Source organism: Schistocerca americana, chromosome 3 (genome assembly GCF_021461395.2).
Source record: "Schistocerca americana isolate TAMUIC-IGC-003095 chromosome 3, iqSchAmer2.1, whole genome shotgun sequence".
NCBI classification, from domain to species: Eukaryota; Metazoa; Arthropoda; class Insecta; order Orthoptera; family Acrididae; genus Schistocerca; species Schistocerca americana.
In genome coordinates this window covers 115,784,033-115,805,276 of record NC_060121.1, presented here as the reverse complement: position 1 = coordinate 115,805,276, position 21,244 = coordinate 115,784,033, and the positions used below count along the sequence as shown (strand labels likewise).

General features: G+C 45.1%; 1 non-coding gene across 1 annotated transcript; it reads right to left on the bottom strand.

Annotated features, from left to right (window-relative positions):
• Positions 1 to 20,259: 20,259 nt before the first annotated feature.
• On the bottom strand, positions 20,260 to 20,331 carry Trnap-ugg. Its single transcript has one exon. It is a non-coding gene; the product is annotated as a tRNA-Pro (tRNA).
• Positions 20,332 to 21,244: the final 913 nt, after the last annotated feature.

The following is a 21,244-nucleotide window of genomic DNA, read 5'->3' as shown; positions in this document are numbered from 1 at the left end:
GCGGCATGTCCGCCATTGCGGTTGACACTGTAGGGAGAAGGAGGCAGACAATCAATCAAAAATGGCAAGATAAGTCAGGCGGCATTGTCCATTATTAAGAATGAGCTGGCTGCATGGGCCATAGCCCACGCCAAGCTCGAAGGCCGCGTAGAGGAGTTGGAAAAAGAAAATGATCGTTTGAGAAAGCAACCAACAAAAACCTGGGCTGGGGTGGTCGCGCAAGCGCCGCCAAAGCCAACCACGAAAGAAACGATCGCCAAGGTGACCAAGCGGTCAGACACGGCGGTCTTTCTAAGAACTCTACCGGGACAGGACACTAGTGTTAAAAAGATACAAGAACTGTTGACTAAAAGTATTGACCCGGCGAAAGACAAAATCAGAATAAATAAAGTAAAACCCAGTAGGAATTCAGTAATAGTGGAGGTAGCTACAGAGGAAGACAAGGAGAAATTGTTAAAGAATCCCAAACTGAACTCGGTGGTCAAGTGTGAACCACCGAGAAAAAGAAACCCACTAGTCATATTATACGATGTACCATCAACAATGACGAACGAAGAATTGTACAAAAGCATAAAAGACCAGAATTTTGATCAAATGACTGAAAACGAATTTAAGGACTCCTTCAAGTTAAGATTTAAAACGGGACCTCGTGATCGTGATGTTGTCCATCACGTCGCAGAGGTAACAGCACCAATGTGGAAGCAAATCATGACAATGGGCAGACTATACATTGGCTTTCATGCCATCAATATTAGGGACTACCTAGTGGTACCTCGTTGCCACAATTGTGGAGACCTGGACCATATTCTAAGGCATTGTACCAGGGGGTCGGCTTGCTCCAGGTGCGGTGAAGATGGTCATACACGTAAAGAATGCAAAGCTGCAAGCGTATGCATTCCTTGCAAAAGACGAGGGAAGAAAAGCTGCGGAGCCTCAGGACGAAATTGCCCTACATATCGCATGTTAGAGCAAAGACTCATATCTAGAACTGATTATGGCTGAGGACGTTAAACAGAACAGGATGCCAAAGAGGAAATCCCCTAGCAAAAGGAGGAGGGATGCCATTAGGGCAAGTAGATTCAAAGAATTTATAAAATCTCTCTTAAGGGACCCGATACCTGAAACAGTAGATAAAAGCATCCAAACAGATCCACCTGAAACAGCTGATAAAAGCATCCAAACAGATCCACCAAAAATAGATAAATGTTTTCAGACAGAAACTATTCCCATGGCTACTCCCTCCTCTCTCAGCAGGGAAGTGAAGCCGATTAAACATCTGCACCGGCAAAGGCATCCTGGGCCTGAGGTCTCAGCAAATGACAGTAATCAGAAACTAGAAAAGCCTGTGCAAGAGAGCACAATAACAAGCTCTCTAGAAACCCCAGTGGTTAGACTACCACCAATAGATCCGGTTCGGATCTATCCTAACTTAGAGTTCACCATGCAACTGGCGAGATTGGAGCAGCCAGCTAACTTGACCACTGCCTTACGACATGTGGTCCGTGTAGGGCACGAATATGGAAGAAGAGTCACCTTCTCGGTAATGGAGGCTGTAGATAGAATACAGCTTAAGTCAGTGAATCTCCCCACTGACTTCGGAGCCCTGCGAGACTTACTAAAGAAAGTTTTCGAGAGACGTGGAGAAAAGTTTGACTTAAATGACATTTACGAACAGTCAGTTCTGGCTAATGGACGAATCACGTGTGACTGGAATAAGACTTGGCCGGACGATCACATACATACATACTTTCCGTAGATGACGAAAATCACCATTGGCCAACTTAACACACACAACAGTCGACTTGTAATGCAGGAGCTGCGAAGGGAAGTGGAGGAGAGGAGGCTAGATGTGCTCTGTCTACAGGAGCCGTACTCCCTGGACGGAAAGATTACATTTACAGCCGCCACGTGGGAGGTAATCAGTCAAGGAGACAATCCGAAAGCGACAATAATTATTACAAACAAAGCCCTGAAAGTGACCACCTTATCACAGTACACCAATAGTCATTGCAACGTCGTGGAGCTGCTATCTCCCCGTGAATCGATCGTATTGATCAACATGTACTTTCAGTACGGAGACAACATTGAAACGCATCTCGACCATCTGACAACAGTAACCACGGCGTTGCGGGGACGAAGAATGATAATTACGGCTGACATAAATGCAAAATCCCCCCTGTGGCACAGCGGCACAAGGGACACCAATGGAGAGAAAGTAGAGGACTTTATTATGGCATCACAGCTAGTAATAGCCAATAAACCTGGTAATCCTCCAACCTATGCGGCGGGAGGACGGCCGGGTACGAATATTGATATAACCTTAGCCACCCCCAATGCAATTAATACGATACAAGAGTGGAAAGTGGAAGAAAACGCCACTACAAGCGATCATAATTTAATTACGTTCATTGTAGGTGGAAGGGGGTCTTGCTGGGCCACGGGGTGGGAGATGCAGTTTAATTACAGAAGGGCTGATTGGGAACGACTAGCCAGGGAGTGCGTCATTCCTGCCTTGCCGGAGGGTGAAGCAGACCTTGACATTGACGTAAACGACCGAGCAGAAGAACTGACTAATGCTATAACCAGCGCGGTGAAAGCTGCCGTACCAACCAGGAGGAAGGCCATTGCAGCCTCTCCATCACCATGGTCGCCCGAATTAGAGAATATGCGCCGGTCTGTTAGAAGGCTGAGAAGGTATTACCAGCGCAGTGTCGTCTGGCCAGAACGGCAGAGGTGGCTGATGCAGTATCGGGAAGCTAAACTTCGTTTTCAGAAAGAACTCCAGGCTGTTAGGATACAAAGCTGGGAAAATTTCGTCCAGAGCCAATTGGCATTGGACCCCTGGGGTACACCGTATAAATTAGTACGAGAAAAGATCCGCTCTCCACTGGAATTAACAACAGTCAGGCATGGGGACAGGATGACGGAATCTTGGCAGGAAACTGCTGAGGTCCTCCTCCGGTCCCTGCTGCCTGACGATAGCGCGGATGGAGAATCTGTACAGCAACAACAACTAAGACGAGACAATCTAAATGAATACATTAACAATACGGCAGTCTACCCTTTCTCGGAGGAAGAGGTGGCTGCCCACATAAAATCACTTAAAAGAGGCAAAGCTCCCGGGCCAGACGGCATTGTAGCTGAGGTGGTGCAGTTCCTAGCTCCCCAGCTAACTGCACCACTCACTCACTTATATAATGAGTGTCTGATACAACAAAAAATTCCAAGGGTGTGGAAGTCCGCAAACGTGGTCATCATTCGGAAAGGACCAGATAAAGATCCTACAAACGTAAAATCCTATAGACCAATCTGTCTAATCAATATACTAGGGAAAATATTAGAAAAGCTACTTGCTGACAGACTGGCTGCACATAGAATGCTGCGTGGGGTGAGCGACAGACAATTCGGCTTCAGGCCTGGGCGATCAACATCTGATGCGATCGCCCTGGCTGCTGAGGTCTGTGGCTCTACCCCACATAAGTATGTGGTGGGCATTATGGTTGACATCAGTGGCGCCTTCGACAACTTGTGGTGGCCTTCGCTCTTCTCCTGCCTGCGGGAGAAGGAGTGTCCAGGGCCGCTATATGGTTGTCTGAGGAGCTATTGTGAGGAACGGGAGGTCTGGCTATCATCCTCTAGCAAGAGAATTGGAAAAGTTATAACTAAAGGATGTCCTCAGGGTTCCGTGTTAGGGCCCCTGTTTTGGGACATCCACATGGAGCCTTTATTAGACACACTACAACAAAGTGAAGAAGTGCTAGAGGTGATAGCCTATGCGGATGACCTCCTCCTGCTGGTCGGCGGCCGTAGCCGCGAAGACATCGAACCTAAAATAGAGAGTGCTTTAAACAAGTTACAACTATGGTGCCAAAACACCAAAATGACGGTGTCACCAAGCAAGTCCACCTACTTACTATTGAAGGGACAACTAATCCGCAACCCAACTGTACGAATCAACCGCTCGCCGGTTCTTCGGAGACGTGACGCACGATATCTGGGCATCATCATTGATGAGAAGTGGAACTTCGGAAAGCACATTGAAACCGTAACCCAGAAAGCACTACAAACGCTGAATAACCTCATATCAATAGGACACAGAAGATTTCACCTTCCATCACATCTGATAAAACTCTACCATAACAGTATATTAACATCAATAGTGGGTTACGGTTCGGGGATCTGGGCACACAGGCTCACGAGGGTGGTGCCCGCCATGACAGTGAGAAGGGTTCAAAGGAGCATGATTTTGAGATCGGTAGGCGCTTATAGAACAACACCAGGGGGAGCACTACTAGTCCTAATGGGGCTTTGCCCCCTGGACATTAAAATTAGGGAGCAAGCTGCATGGTTCTGGATCAAAAAGGCAAATATAACAAAAATAGAGGAGATCTTAGGTGTTAGGGTAAGGGACAAGGGAGAAATTCGGCAAAGAGGAGTACAATTATGGCAAGAACTTTGGGATGCGGATGAAACAGGGAGGAGGACACATGACTTGATACCAAGTATTAGGGAACGGCTAAAAATGAAGCACTTTGAACCTACCAGGGGGCTAATCCATTTTCTCACTGGACATGGACCCTACCCGGCATACCTATGCCGGTTTGGGAAAAGGGCCACACCTGCGTGTGAATGTGGTGAACCGGAGGGCACTCCCGATCATGTGATTTACGAGTGCCCCCTCTTCAATGATGTTGCCTCTACATTACGGGACCAACTACCTAATCATGACACCTATAACCTAATAAGACAAGAAGACACCTTCCATATTATAAATAAACTTGCCAACGAGGTATCACAGAAGGTGTTAAGGGAATACATGAGGGAACAAGACTAAATAGCACCGATCATGACCATTGATCCCTACTCCCATTCCGCCTGCGCGGGGATAGGCCGACCCTTAGTCTGGAATCCGCCACGCGCGGGATTAGGGGGGGTGGGGAAGATGACAACAACCCGAAATTGACAATACACTGAAGATGACGTAGATTTAGAATTAGTTAGTAGGAATTAGATTAGAAATTTAGATTTTAGAATCCTGCAGCGATTTACAACCTGGCCAGCCCAGTGTCAGGGGCACGCCCATCGGGATTAGCTCGATGGGCAAGGCAATATAGTAGGTTTGTACACTGCTGACACACTTGTGACGCTGCAGGAAGTAGAATGTAGGTTAGCCAAAAACTTAGAGATTAGAATAAACTATATAACTGCCCATTTAAACTAACCTAGCTGTAGCTCACAACTAAATATAAAATAGAATTAGCTGCAATTGTAACTAACAGTAGCAAGTAAGACCCACTAATCAAGTAAGGAGGTGGGTTGTATGTATAATTATTATTTGATGGTTAATAAAGAATTTTTTTTTTTTTTTTTTAAAAAAAAAATCACCCTTGTGCACATCAGTACCACAGGTTACACATTTGGCTGGGTGTTGACAAGGCGTTCTACTGTGGTTGAGAGGGTGACCCTGAAAACAGTGCATCAGGCTCAGAATGTACAGTCAGACTGTGATAATTTCATAGCCTGCTTTGATCTTGGTCGGAAGCACATCAAAGGTGAGAAAAAGAGGGAATGTGGTCACTAAGGAGGAATCTACCTTTTTCATCAGTCGATGGACGGCAATGACACCCTGATCAGAGAGGTATGACTCGATTTTGCCGTCAGACCGTCGAGCAGCCTAGTGTAAATAACACCATGGGTAGAATTCAAAGTTCTATGAGCCTCGACACGAACAGGATAGCTTTGGAGAAGTGAGGCGGCAAGCAGCAATTGTGCTTGAGAATCAAAACTAGTCTCCAAAAGCAAAGTGCCATTCTGTAAAGGAGAGCAGTATTTCACAGGACTGGCAACTGCATGAACACCTTGCTGAATAATAAACGGATTTACCATTGTGAAGGACTCACCATCTTCAGCACGTGAAACCACAAGGAACTGTCATGCAGCTGGAAGGGTCTTTGAATCGTTAGCCTCGTTCTGTTTATGTTTTGTAGATGCTCATTACGAGGAAATCCCTCACGATTGCCAGCGTCTCCAATGGCGCGCTCCTTCCAACTGGGGGCCCCCTTCCCTTCACAACGGGGTGCTCCCTCCTCAGGTGACTGTTCACACCTCCGAAACACCTGATACAGCGACCAATCGGCAATTTCGGAAGGTAGGAGCTGAGGCAATCACCTCTCCCTGAACCTGGCCTATACCGGGGAGTACATGTGAAACCTACCTGTCAACTCAGGGCTGGGAATTGCGCGTTACCCAGTCACCTGTTACGCACCAAACGCCTGGGCTGGCCTTCAGGAGTGCACAGGGAGGATGAAGAAAAAGAGGAACCTCAAACGCCGAAGTGGACGAAGGATAAGCGAAGGGAAACAAAGCAAGTAACGGAATGGAAGACAGTGGTGAGATTGTTCTTATGTCAGCAACGAACAATGCATAATGTTCCCAATAACATCCCAGACATGTTCCCCAAGGGAGGGAGGGAGGGAAGAATAGCAAGAGGATAGATATGCAGCACGGAAAAGATGCTGCAAAGGCTGGAGTCCTGTGGTAGCCAATCATGAACCCACCAAAGAGTGGCGGGCCCTCGGGGGGGATCCTTACGCCTGGAGCTCCATCATGCATAATATTTCTTCTTCTTCTTCTTCTTCTTCTTTCTTCTTCTTCTTAGTCGTCTCATCACAACTCTCAAATATATCAGGCTCGTATCTACTAATCACCAATAAGGCATGCTAAACACCTCAGCATGCCAGCATCTAGACAGATCGTGTGTAATTGGAATGGTGATGTGAGTAAGACTGGTATGGAACAGTCTTTGTGGAACAGCAGATATAGTACTGGAATTTATTTTATTTATTTACACTGCAAGTACCATAGGACTAAATAGAGGAGCAAATCTCCAAGCCCATGGAACGTGTCAGTACATGAAATTACAACATAAAAGTAATAACAGATAAAAATAAAATGTTTATGAACCCGAAAAAAGTCAATCCAGAAGTTTAAGTAAACGCAATCGACAATACAACAAGAATCAGCTTACTTTTTCAAGGAACTCCTCGACAGAATAGAAGGAGTGACCGACGAAGAAACTATCCAGTTTAGATTTGAAAGCGCGTGGCTAATTGCTAAGATTTTTGACTTAGGGTGACAGCTTATTGAAAATGGGTGCAGCAATGTACTGCACACCTTTCTGCACAAGAGTTAAGTAAGTCCGATCCAAATGCAGGTTTGATATCTGCCAAGTATTAACTCAGTGAAAGCTGCTTATTCTTGGGAATAAGCTAATATTGTTAACAAGAAGTGACAGCAAGGAATATACATATTGAGAGGCCATTGTCAAAGTACCCAGACTCGTGAACAGAGGTCGACAAGAGGTTCATGAACTTACACCATTTATTGCCCGAACCGCTCGTGTACGAGCCAAAAATATCCTTTTAGAATGGGAAAAGTTACCCCAGCATATAATATCATACGACATAAGTGAATGAAAACTAATTCTCTTTTCGAACGATGACTCACTTCAGATACCTTTCGAATAGTAAAAATGACAGCATTAAGTCTTTGAACAATATAATGAACATGGACTTTCAACGACAGTTTACTATCTCTCTGAACACCTAGAAATTTGAACTGTTCAGTTTCACTAATCATATACTCATTCTGTGAAATTAAAACGTCAGGTTTTTCGAGTTGTGGGTTAGAAACTGTAAAAACTGAGTCTTACTGTGATTTAGCGTTACTTTATTTTCTACAAGCCATGAACTTAGGTCATGAACTGATTACTTGAAACTGAGCCAATGTTGCACACAACATCCTTTACTACCAAGCTAGTGTCATCATCAAACAGAAATATTATAGAATTATCCATAATATGAGGGCATATAATTTATATAAACAAGGTACAGGAGTGGGTCCAACACTGATCCTCCCCCCCCCCCCCCCCCCACTTCACTGTACCCCACTCAGAACCCACATAACAGCCAATCTCAACATTGTGAATAATGACCTTTTGCTGTCTGTTGCCAACGTATGAGGTGAACCAATTGTGAGCTACTCCACATATTCCACAATGGTCCAACTTCTGGAGCAATATTTTGTGATCAACACATAAATGCCTTAGTTAAATCAAAAAATATGCCTAGCATTCGAAACCTTTTGTTTAACCCATCCAGTATCTCACAGAGAAAATAGAATATAGCATTTTCAGTTGTTAAGCGACTTCTAAAGCCGAACTGTACATTTGATGGCAAATTATGCGAGACAAAATGATCAATTATCCTTACATACACAGCCTTTTCAATAACTTTAGCAAATACTGATGGCATAGAAATAGGTCTAAAATTGTCTACAATCTCTCTTTCTCCATTTTTACTAAGCAGCTGAGTACTTTTATTGTTCAGGAAACTGACCATTCCTAAAGGAAAAATTACAAATATGGCTAAATCCAGGGCTTATATGTCCAGCACAGTACTTTAATATTCTGCTAGGCACTCCATCATAACCATGGGAGTCTTCAGTGATTTAATTATTGACTCAATCTCCCCCTTATCTGTATCAAAGAGGAGTATTTCAGACATCAATCTCAGAAAGGCATTTGCCAAGAAAGTCATATGATTCCCTATAGAAACAAAATTATTTAATTCACCAGCAATATTCAGCCATAGATTGTTAAATACTGTACATGTATCTCATTTATCAGTAACAGAAATATTTTTACTATGAAATGACTTTATATCACTGACCTTGTGCTGCCGATCAAATACTTTCTTCACAACTAACCATATGGTTTTAATTTATTCCTGTGAATTAGCAATTCTATTTGCATACCACATACTCTTGAAACGTCCCCTTAGAAATATTATTGAATTACTGTGCTGATAAACCTCTTACCTTATTTGGTTTTCAAACAGCTGAGCAGAACTGAACGTACACATACATTTCGCTCTTTACCTATTCTGATCAACACTAAACTGACACACAATATTTTCAGCGCAACGCAATCTGACTTTCAATAATCGCTACAAAAGAAATGTATTTACCTTAATAGTGTTCAAAAGTCATTATATATATATATATATATATATATATATATATATATATATATATATATATATATATATATATACTCCTGGAACTGGAAATGGAAAAAAGAACACATTGACACCGGTGTGTCAGACCCACCATACTTGCTCCGGACACTGCGAGAGGGCTGTACAAGCAATGATCACACGCACGGCACAGCGGACACACCAGGAACCGCGGTGTTGGCCGTCGAATGGCGCTAGCTGCGCAGCATTTGTGCACCGCCGCCGTCAGTGTCAGCCAGTTTGTCGTGGCATACGGAGCTCCATCGCAGTCTTTAACACTGGTAGCATGCCGCGACAGCGTGGACGTGAACCGTATGTGCAGTTGACGGTCTTTGAGCGAGGGCGTATAGTGGGCATGCGGGAGGCCGGGTGGACGTACCGCCGAATTGCTCAACACGTGGGGCGTGAGGTCTCCACAGTACATCGATGTTGTCGCCAGTGGTCGGCGGAAGGTGCACGTGCCCGTCGACCTGGGACCGGACCGCAGCGACGCACGGATGCACGCCAAGACCGTAGGATCCTACGCAGTGACGTAGGGGACCGCACCGCCACTTCCCAGCAAATTAGGGACACTGTTGCTCCTGGGGTATCGGCGAGGACCATTCGCAACCGTCTCCATGAAGCTGGGCTACGGTCCCGCACACCGTTAGGCCGTCTTCCGCTCACGCCCCAACATCGTGCAGCCCGCCTCCAGTGGTGTCGCGACAGGCGTGAATGGAGGGACGAATGGAGACGTGTCGTCTTCAGCGATGAGAGTCGCTTCTGCTTTGGTGCCAATGATGGTCGTATGCGTGTTTGGCGCCGTGCAGGTGAGCGCCACAATCAGGACTGCATACGACCGAGGCACACAGGGCCAACACCCGGCATCATGGTGTGGGGAGCGATCTCCTACACTGGCCGTACACCACTGCTGATCGTCGAGGGGACACTGAATAGTGCACGGTACATCCAAACCGTCATCGAACCCATCGTTCTACCATTCCTAGACCGGTAAGGGAACTTGCTGTTCCAACAGGACAATGCACGTCCGCATGTATCCCGTGCCACCCAACGTGCTCTAGAAGGTGTAAGTCAACTACCCTGGCCAGCAAGATCTCCGGATCTGTCCCCCATTGAGCATGTTTGGGACTGGATGAAGCGTCGTCTCACGCGGTCTGCACGTCCAGCACGAACGCTGGTCCAACTGAGGCGCCAGGTGGAAATGGCATGGCAAGCCGTTCCACAGGACTACATCCAGCATCTCTACGATCGTCTCCATGGGAGAATAGCAGCCTGCATTGCTGCGAAAGGTGGATATACACTGTACTAGTGCCGACATTGTGCATGCTCTGTTGCCTGTGTCTATGTGCCTGTGGTTCTGTCAGTGTGATCATGTGATGTATCTGACCCCAGGAATGTGTCAATAAAGTTTCCCCTTCCTGGGACAATGAATTCACGGTGTTCTTATTTCAATTTCCAGGAGTGTATATATATATATATATATATATATATATATATATATATATCAGATCATGACATTTACAAATTTACTGTCTCTGATGGACACACGTCCAGATCATCCACTCTCAAAACTCCGCCATCGCTCTCCCCACATCCACCACTGCTGGTGGCTCACCAACAACTGCGCAACGCTATGCGCTGTTAACAGCCAACTGCCCAACACTACAATAGCGAATATTACAACAATTCCAACCAGCCACAGACTGCACACAGCACAGCCAGTGATTTTCCTACAGAGCGCTACGTGGCGGTGGCGTTACCAATATAAGAACCTAACAGCCTACTTACACTCTTTCGTTTCCTAATAACATTTTTAAGCACCTTACAGTACTGTTTGTAATGGGCTACTGCAGCTTGATTGTGACTACTTCCAACACTATGATATAATTCCCACTTTGCTCTACATTATATCCTTGTCCCACTAGTAAGCCATCTGGGCTGTCTGTTACTGCTAGTACCCCGTTTAGAACGTTCTGGTGGAAAGCAACTCTCAAAGAGCATGAGAAACGTGTTAAGGAAAGCATTATATTTGTCAACTATGTTATCAGCACTATAAACATCCTACCACTCTTGTTCCTTGACAAGGTTTAAAAAACTCTCTATTGCTGTTGTATTAGCTGCTAATATGTATCCTGGTAAAGGTTCAAATGGCTCTGAACACTGTGGGACTCAACATCTCAGGTCATCAGTCCCCTAGAACTTAGAACTACTTGAAACCTAACTAACCCAAGGACATCACACACATCCATGACTGAGGCAGGATTCGAACCTGAAACCGTAGCAGTCGCGTGGTTCCAGACTTAAGAGCCTAGAGCCGCTCGGCCAGCCCTGGAAAAGGAAGCCTCTGAATTGTCAAATTATTTAAGTGGTACTCCAACATACCAGTCATTTCAGATTCAGCATCTGTAAGCAGTTCACTACCTTTGTCTCTAATACCTCTTATATTTTGATGAAATATGCTAATTCCTTCTCTACCTCTACCTGAAGGTGAGCCCTTAGTTTAGAGGGACTTCCTTTAAGCAGGTATACCTATCAGCTGACTTCAATCTAAAAAAGGTGCACCTCTAACACCAACTACTACAGGAATTTTTCCATGAGTGATCCCCCCACCACCCACTACACCGTTACCAATAAGCTTTGCCAGCCTCCACTTCCCATATCTATTGAGGTGCTGGCCATGCCTAGTGAAACCTGATAGACCCAACTGGCACCACTGAAATGTGACCCACGCCCTCTGCCATCACTGCCCTCCCCAGCCCCATATTAACGCACCTAAAAGCCGCATTAAGATGAGGCCAATCATGACGCTGAAAGAGCTGCACGAAGTGCACATTCGTGGCACCACTTTGAGTAGCTATCTCTATATCACTAGCGCCGGTCGGTACAAGTTTGGAGCATTTTGCAAAAGCAAAATATTGAAGTCTATTCATTACATTGAACTCAGCTCATTCTGTTCCTTCACGAGATGTTGAATATTTCTGGCCAGTTTCAAATTAAATCGGAGACAGTGTTTCAGGAGGGTTGGTTAAAGACAGAGGAAGAGGTTAATATACGCACAGAGAGGGGCCGTATAGAGTTTTTCTCAAGGTCCTTAGCCTACATGTTCAACGAAAGGGTAGCTCATTTCAGAATAGGGGGGATAAATGTTAGAGCTTTGAATCTCTTACTTTATCCATGAATGCGTCAATACTTTGCAACTCCATCCACATTGGGGGAAATGGCAGATCGTAACAAAATCTTACCAAATTTATAAAGTGTTTTGGCTAAGGGACATAGTTTTTGCACCTCCTCTCGGCTGATGGTTATTTGCTACACTAAGAAACAGTATATGTTTTATGTGATGTAGGCTGTGCAACAGGGTTCGCAATATTTTCACATGTATATGACCCTCACAAAGTAATGGAAGGGGGGGTTTAGTCATGATACGGAAACTGAGAACCATGCTGCACTGTCATTGGCTCACAGCATCATCAGCTCGACACTATGAAACGTTTTTGTGATGTGACAACTCGTTAACATTGCTGGTTTAGACCTCGAGTAATTCAGTGAAGTTTTCAATGTATTAGATGAGAGGGATGCGGTAGTATCTTGTTAATTCTCTACTGGATGATGTTAGTGGAGTTTTTATAGTTTGGAGTTATTCTCTGTTGGATGATACAAAATAACGAGGACAGAGAGAATTTTTGGCTGATAGGCATGAATGCTCCCTAAGAGACACAGATATACTTATGACTGCAATACCTGGTAAAATTACTAAAATTGATGGAAAATCTGTAAAACTGATGAAAATGCAGCAAAAAAATGTGGAGGGACGAGGGTACTTACATGCTCGCCTGGGTGTATCAAAATCATTCCATTCCTCCACTGGTGAGATTGACAACTAGCGGTGCATACCATCCATGCTCAATGGGTTTAAGTCTTGCAGGATATCCCTGGTTCCACATCTCATAGAAATGAAAGAAGCAGTGTCCATAAATCTGGATGTCAGGATGACTGCCACCTAGGGCAGCGAAACAGCACTCATATACCTGGGTGCAATATGCAACACCAATATGAGAAATCGAAAAATGCAACACCAAGACATCTGCCACCCTACCACTGTGGAAGATGAGATTAAATGTACAGATCATCACCTTTGGAGAGCTGTTTGGGAACTCTCCACAATGTCTCATACTCCTTCAGTTCCCCAATGTCATGATGTCCTCCACATTTTTGTTTATAAGAAACACTGACTCCGTCTTTTATTTCAACTACCCCGTGTGTTGTGTGAGCAGCATAGTTTAATCATGCGACGTCCAGCTGTCTGTGAAAGCCAATGAATCGAAAAGTGTTAATGTCTATTTGACAACTGACACAGATGTCTAAGTAGTGGTGGAAAAACAAAATGTATGTCTATGTATAAATCTGTTCAAAGCTTGGTTGTATTACAGCACAAAACAATGTATCGAACTGTTTATGAAAGAACAACACAGGGCCCTTTTCTGCAATTCATAGTCTATGGGGATATTGTCCTCCTATAATACAGGTGACAAAACTTTACACAGGTCTATGCAAGTAACTTCGATCACTAGCCACCCACTCCAATGTACCAATACCCGTCTATTTAATAGAATGGTAACATATCTTTGATGTCAGGATGCGGACAGTATTTGTTTTCGATGTACCAGACGAGAGGAATGTGGTGGTATCTTGTAAATTCTCTCCTGGGTGATGTTAGTGGAGTTTTTATAGTTCGTAGTTTTTCTTGATGGATGGTACAAAATATGGAGAGAATTTTTGGATGACAGACATGAAAGCACCCTGAGAGATACAGATCTCCTTAGGACTGCAGTACCTGTTCGTACTTTGGAAACACACTGCAATGCAGTAGCAAAATCCCCGTCCTCTTTCCAGTTGTTGTATGATGCAAAGTCTTCCTGATTTTCCTAAGAAGAAGCACCACTGTAAGAGTTTGTACTGTCTTTTCCACTACCTCGTGTTGCATGAGAAAGCTTCATTTGGCCCTTACCTTACACACTGTAGTCAGTTGCTGGAGCTACATCAACATGTTCCTATTGACATCAAGTAGTCAAAACAGGGATATGTTGCAATAGTTCAGCTCACACTGTTTCTGCATGGGATGCAAAAGGTGGTAGATATAGTGTTCTCTGACTTCTGTTCAGTTACAACAAACTCAAACGATCACATGGACAAAGTTGCAGGGAGGGTGGGGCAGATACTAAGGAACAGTTACAAGATACAAAGGGACTGTCTAAAGCCATACTGTAATTTTGCTGTATAAGGTCCTTAGCAGATAGGTTCGAAAAAGGTGACTTGTTCACTGGTCGTGTAAAATCTGCCTACTTCCTGCATAATAATCATCAAAAGACGGAAATCCTTGACAGCCGCTCTGGTCATGGCATGACTGCATAGGGTGTCTACCTCAGCCTGCCACATAACGATATATATATATATATATATATATATATATATATATATATATCGTTATGTGGCAGGCTGAGGTAGACACCCTATGCAGTATATATATATATATATATATATATATATATATATCGCTATGGCACCACCTCAGTGTTGTCGACAAACAGCTAAAATTAGTATAGTGGATTGGCGTTCGGCTGAAATCGACTGATTAAGTATGTCACCAACACAAACATTAGGCTACGCTACAGGTTAATCTGTTTCCACATCTTTATTCAGCATTCACATTCATTGGCTTCGCTATCTCACAACCCAATTTTTAACACTTCAACATAAAGGTATATTACAAGACAATCCGCCGCGAACGGAACATATCTAGCGCGACTGCCATCAGGTGGTAGACTGGGTGGAACCAGGGTTTCATTTTGGCCGGAACGCGCCTGACTGCCTGGCACCTCTCACCGAATTTTTTGAGCTCACTGGAACACGTCGCCACTGCAGATTTAAAATAATACATGTGTATTTTAACAGTCTGATAATTTAAGATTCCAGAACATTCGTGGTGAGCTTTCCTATAACACAGGAATACAAGTGTACCCGCAAAACTTCCGCTTCAACGACCAGCTACAATGCAAGTGTTTGAATGTTGTGGCCTGCAGCAATTGGAAACATAACGTGATAGTCATGAAGATGAGGCCCAGAAGAAAGACAGGCCGCAGCGCGTACGTAACACTGCAGATCTTGTGAGCGCCATCAGCCGCCTCCAGCAGGAAGCGAGTAACTATTTCAGACTAGTTTAATTAATTCTTAAATGTGCGTTTAAATGCACGAAAACTCTCGATAGCACATGACAAAGTTACGACCTTTTCAATATTACATACCGATTTCCCATAATGACTAGCGTGGCATAAGTTTGTTGCAGGCCCCATCATTTCTCGTGGGCCCCGTACGAAGACCACCGACTTGTGCCAATGTGTATCGAGCAGAATTAGAGCGCAAAGTAACACTGACAGGGAGACAGACGGTACACCTATCGTTCATGTTAAATCTTCTGATTTATTATTTTGATTAAACGAAATTATGTTTTAAAACCTGATTTCCAGAGCAGAATTTTACAAAAAAATGATTGTTAGTTTTATTACAACTTTTCAAAAAGCTAAAAGGGAGGGGTACTGTACTCTTCAAGAGGTGTGTTCCAGCACCTAAATATTTAGAACTTAAGAATTGCATGATACTAAGAGAGTTAGTAGTTACAGAGTCCGCACACAGAAAGAGACCAGTTCTAAACTTCCATGAATCTGCCCGTGTGCACTAGACGGCAAAAACGGTCGCATGCGCAGAAAGCAGTACTCCGACTAGACTTTCCGCCTGAAATTATTTATAAATGCCGTAATTAAACAAATGTAATATTTTTTGTCACCATACTTTCTTTTATACAATCTGTTTCTAATAAGCATCCTTTGTACCTACGGACTGCTTCAAGCGTCCTTATCAGAGAAGTGGGAATCCATGTGTAAAGTGAGGAAAGCTGTCTGTCTGGTCCACACACCGCACTGTGTGATAATAAGATGCGTCCACAGACGTTTCCAGAGAGTCCATATACAGGGTGTCCCATTTATCTTGCTCACCCGAATTAACCATTTCTGATTGTTTCAAACAATGTTTTCTAACATCGTAGGGTAGTTTTTGCTGAGGGTACATGTTTTATGTATCGCCACAGATGTAGGAAATACGGCGTAGAGATTAAATTTTTGAACTGGAACCATGTACATTCTATTCAAAAATATGTCACACTGTACCATTTTGTCAATAAATCGTAGACAGGGTACACAGATTGTGAAGAAACCGGAATCGTTGCACATAAGGAAACGGACTGATTTCTTCCGGCGTAAGGCCCCTTCCCACCGGCGTAAGGCCCCTTCCCACCGGCATTGCCGCCGATTTGTTCATGTTCACTGCACTACCCGCGATCACACTGTGGTCCAACAACAGTTCAAGGACCGTCTTCACCTCTTCCTCAGAACGAACGAGCAGCAGGAGGTCGTCCGCATAGGCACGACATTTGAAGGTGTAGCCCCGTAGTTCCATCCCAGAAAGAGAATTGGTGAGCCTCCCAATTAATGGTTCCAACGCTATCGCGAACAGCAGCATCGAAAGAGGGCAGCCCTGGCGAATGGATCGTCGAATTTGAATGGGCCCTGCTATACGCCGATTAACCTGTACCAAGGATTGTGCGCCCCCGTAAATCCTTCTAATGAGACCAGTAAAACGGTCTGGAAAACCCATTTGTTCCAGTACAGCATACAGATAGTTGTGGCGCACCTTATCAAAATCACTGTCAAAATCAACCGCCACCATCGCCGCTTTAAGCCGGCACTCCTCCGCCAGCGCTATCACATCACGGCATTCGCCAGTAGCTGTTTGCACATTCACCGATCCACCCGGTGTCGTCTGTTCCGGAGAGAGAACGCTACGAATGAACATACGACATCGGGACGCTAGCAACCGTGCAAAGATCTTATAGTCGGCATTAAGCAGGGTGATGGGGCGATAATGTGTGACCGTAATTCCTGGCTTCGGTTTATGTACTGGCACCAGGAGGCCTTCCATAAAAGCCGGTGGAATAGGCGCATCGGAATTTAACATCTCGTTGTACATTTCCGTCCATCGCGGTGCCATTTCGTTGCGAAATTCGCGATAGAATTCAGCAGGAAGCCCATCAGTGCCTGGGGACCGATTCAACGCACCTTGTGCGATCGCATCATGTACTTCCTCACAGCTAATGGCTTCCAGTAAGGTTCCCGCGGCTTCCACCGTCAGTGTACGGGAGACGGACGTGGCTATACGGTCGAGGTCATCGAAAGAGGCTGCTTCTTCCCGATAGATGTGTTGGTAATGGTCGACGAATGCAGAGACAATGTCCGCTTGACGCGTCACTCTTCGGTCTTCGCGGGTGATTAACTCCCGTACCAAAACGCGTCGTCGGTGCTTTCGTTCATTCACGACGTGGTGCATGGAAGGAATCTCGTGCCTTATTGTATCGTGACATCTGGCGCGCACCATGGTTCCCTGAAGATGTTTCCGAGCTAAAGCCACTAGTTTAGCTTTGATCCTTTTGCGTTCGATCCAGATGTCCTGTCCCGGCGGGCCATCATCCAGGTCGCGCAGTGCTGCAAAATAAAAGTCGGTAGTACGGCGGCGCCATTCTGCCATTTCCCTGCTATATGAGATGAACGTACGGCGAAGCGCCGGTTTAGCACAAGTCAGCCACCAATCAAGCTTCGTCGCATACCTTCCAACCCTTCGCTCGCACATCGTCCATGTCTCAAGGATCCGTTGACGGCATTCAGGATCATGTAGATGTTGAATGTTTAGTTTCCACGGGGCCTTACTGTTCCACACCTCTCTACGGGGCAGAAGCACCGTACAGATGTAAGTGCTGTGATCGGAAAATGCCAATGGCCAGCGTTCCGCGTCCTGGACACCATTTGCATGAGCCCGTGAGATATAAATGCGATCTAATCTGCTCGCCGAATGACTTGTCACATAGGTGTATCCCGGTGCAGCTCCATGTCGTAATTCCCACGTGTCACTAAGTACAAGGTCGTTGACAACGATTCGCAACTCCTGGCTGATGTTTGCTTGCGGCCATTGGTCTTCCTGGCTGAGAACACAGTTGAAATCTCCACCAATTATTACACATTCAGAACGTCCATGGAACAGTGGAGCAATGTCTTCTGCATAAAATCGCGCCCTTTCCCGCCCCCGATTGTTTCCCGACGGTGCGTAAAGATTGATGATGCGTGTCCCAAACGTCGTGAAAGCCATTCCCCTGGCCAACGGAAGATAACACACGTTTTCCACTGGGAAGCCATCTCGCACGTAAACTGCCACCCCACTCCCATTGTGATCTCCATGTGACGAATAGGATTGGTAGCCTGCGATGTATGGGAGTGCAGCTATGTGGACTTCCTGCAGCAAAGCAATATCCACATCAGATGCCCAAACCGTTTCCTTCAATAGGTGTATTTTGGCCGGTGAACGCACGTCATTGATATTTAATGTCGCAATACGGTTCGCATGGCGTTGAATCCCACTCTGTCGAGGCGCAACAACATCTCCCTGCACCGGCGCCGGGGGCTGAGTTAGAAGACGTTCTCTCGCCCCTCTCCCTTCACCTTCAGCAATTATTAGTCCGTCTTCGTGAGTGCCGGCTGCCTCTGTATGACGTCCGGCGCCTCCTCAATATCCTCATACCACATCTTTTCAGGCTGTGATATATTCGTGTCCATAGCCACAGCATCTGCGTCTGGAGAGCCAACTGGCTGTGATTTCTCTTCAGCATCACCACGTCCCGGTACCGTCAATGTGACAGACCGCTGTGGGTCGGATCGAACAGTTCCCAGTGCCTCATCCTGTTTCGTAGAGGCTGTTGTGTCGTCTTGGTCCACAGGCACATCGTCGTCGGGGCAAGGGGAGTCATCCCGAGGAGATGTCGTGCGACGCCGCCGTTTCCTCCTTTTCGGGGAACGCTGTTTGCGTGATCTTCCGTCCGTGTCCTCAGATTGCAGGGAATCACGGCTGCCCGACAGAAAAGCATCCGTAGGAACTGGAAGTATTTCGAGTCCCATCGTTGAACTTGGCGGGAGTTCGGTCGAAACTAATGATGTCTCAGAGTGCGTTTCAGACGGAACAGCATCCGTAGTGGCTGGAAGTGCTTCTCGTACTATCGGTGTGCTGGGTGGGAGTTCGGTCTCATCTGTTGCTGTCGCCGTAGATTGTATGCTCGACGGAGCAGCATGCTCTGTCATCCCGACGTCTGCGACAAGGTTTCGGAGAGTGCCATCTTGATCTTCCACCGAGACTGTGTCCTTTCGGTCATCAGCGGACGCAGTGAGGGCATTGGCATAGGTGATCGGTAGTACTGTCATCGCCGGCGACGGCTCCCGCACATCTGAAGGCAGTTGCGTAATCCGCCGTTGCATACAGTTCGACCTGAGGTGTCCCTCCTGGCCACATCCAGAACATGTACGTGGTTGACCATCGTAAATCACCACCGCCCGACAACCACCAATTGTCAGATAGGACGGTACATGCTTCTGAAGATCAATAGTGATCTGCCGCACTCCGTTAAGAACGGGGTATGTGGCGAATTGTGTCCAGCGTTCTGCTGTGTGACCATGTACTGTGCCGTATGACTTAAAAGCCTCGATAACTTCGTCAGCCGGGAGCTCAAATGGCAGCTCAAAAACACGTATTGTCCGTATACCCAGACCAGCATGTTCTACAGTTACCGTGCCGACATTCCCGTCACTATGGCAAAATCGGAGACCTGCTTTTGTCGCCTGTAGAATTTTCTCACACGCCGCGTCATTTACCATCTTAACACACACCGTGGGATTAACGATGGACAGATGAATTCCGACAATATCGTTTGGCGGTATCTTGACGTCCTCTCGAATGAATCGTTCCACTGCTAAAGCCTTTGGTCGTTCGTAGTCTTTGCAGAAATTGAATCGTAATGTAGTTTTCCTGTACTTGTTCGCCATGATCGGTGTTACTAGCCCGTGTGCAGACTAAGTCCACAAGTAAACAAACACTCGCACACGCCGCACAGGCGGAAGTATCGGACCTCCGCTTCGCACGGCCGCTAGCGCCGAACTTACTTCTTTTATAAGGTTATGCACGCATCTAAAAGGAATTTCTGTTTGAGTTTTCGAACAAATGAAACAATACAGCTTAAAAAAGTTAAGTAAAATATTAAGGGCTCAGCCGGGATTTGAACCCGGGACCTCCTGCACCCAAAGCAGGAATCATACCCCTAGACCACTGAGCCGCACGGAACTAGTAAAAGAATTTACTGGTTTTGAGTGAGTCCATAATTTTCTAATTTACTGTGTTTTTGTGATATGATTTATTGTTTTGCTTTAATTTAAGAACAAGCTTTTGGTATCCGTTCTTTTTCTCGAACTTAAAGATTTGTATGATTTATTTTCTGGATGTCTTACTCCACTCAGTATACCAAAACCTGGATTTCTCACTCTTGCATGTCGATCGAAACATAAATGTCATAACTTTTCATATGAAACTAATCTCCATAAATTTATATTAGACTCAGCACTTTCAAAGATTGTATCTTCATTGTTCATATCTTCACACTTCCGTAGCGTTACAAGATATCGTTGTTTCAACAAAAAAAAAATCAACTTTACATCAGCACAGGTTAACGTGTGCCGGTTGTTTCAAATTCTTTGACCTTACGCAACATACCACAAGATATTTAATCCCGTCATTGTGAACATCTACATCTTCTTGCGCCTTAGATTGGCATGAGGCACCAATTAATTTCTGTGAGAATCCCATTTTACTTATGTTGATGACAGATAGATACGATGATTGTTTTGTTTCCCGTAATTATGTGTGTATTGGCTTTTCATTTTTCCCTCCTTTGTTGAACATATATAAGGTATCAGAACTAAGAGTGATATTACTAACATAGTGCTTCACTTTGAGCATCATATTACGCATCTCGCGCTATTATTTCATGACTTGCTATTTCGGCGCTTTGATCGAACGACACAACAAAGGAGGTTATGCTTACATTCTTGTGCGCTGGAGTACCACGAACGGCACGAATAATACACTATTGTGACTCATAACATTATTGACATGAATTAAAACAATCTTATTATGTACCAGTACCACAAACATTAAGATCGTCATTAACGTAAATGTTTTACATCTTCGTA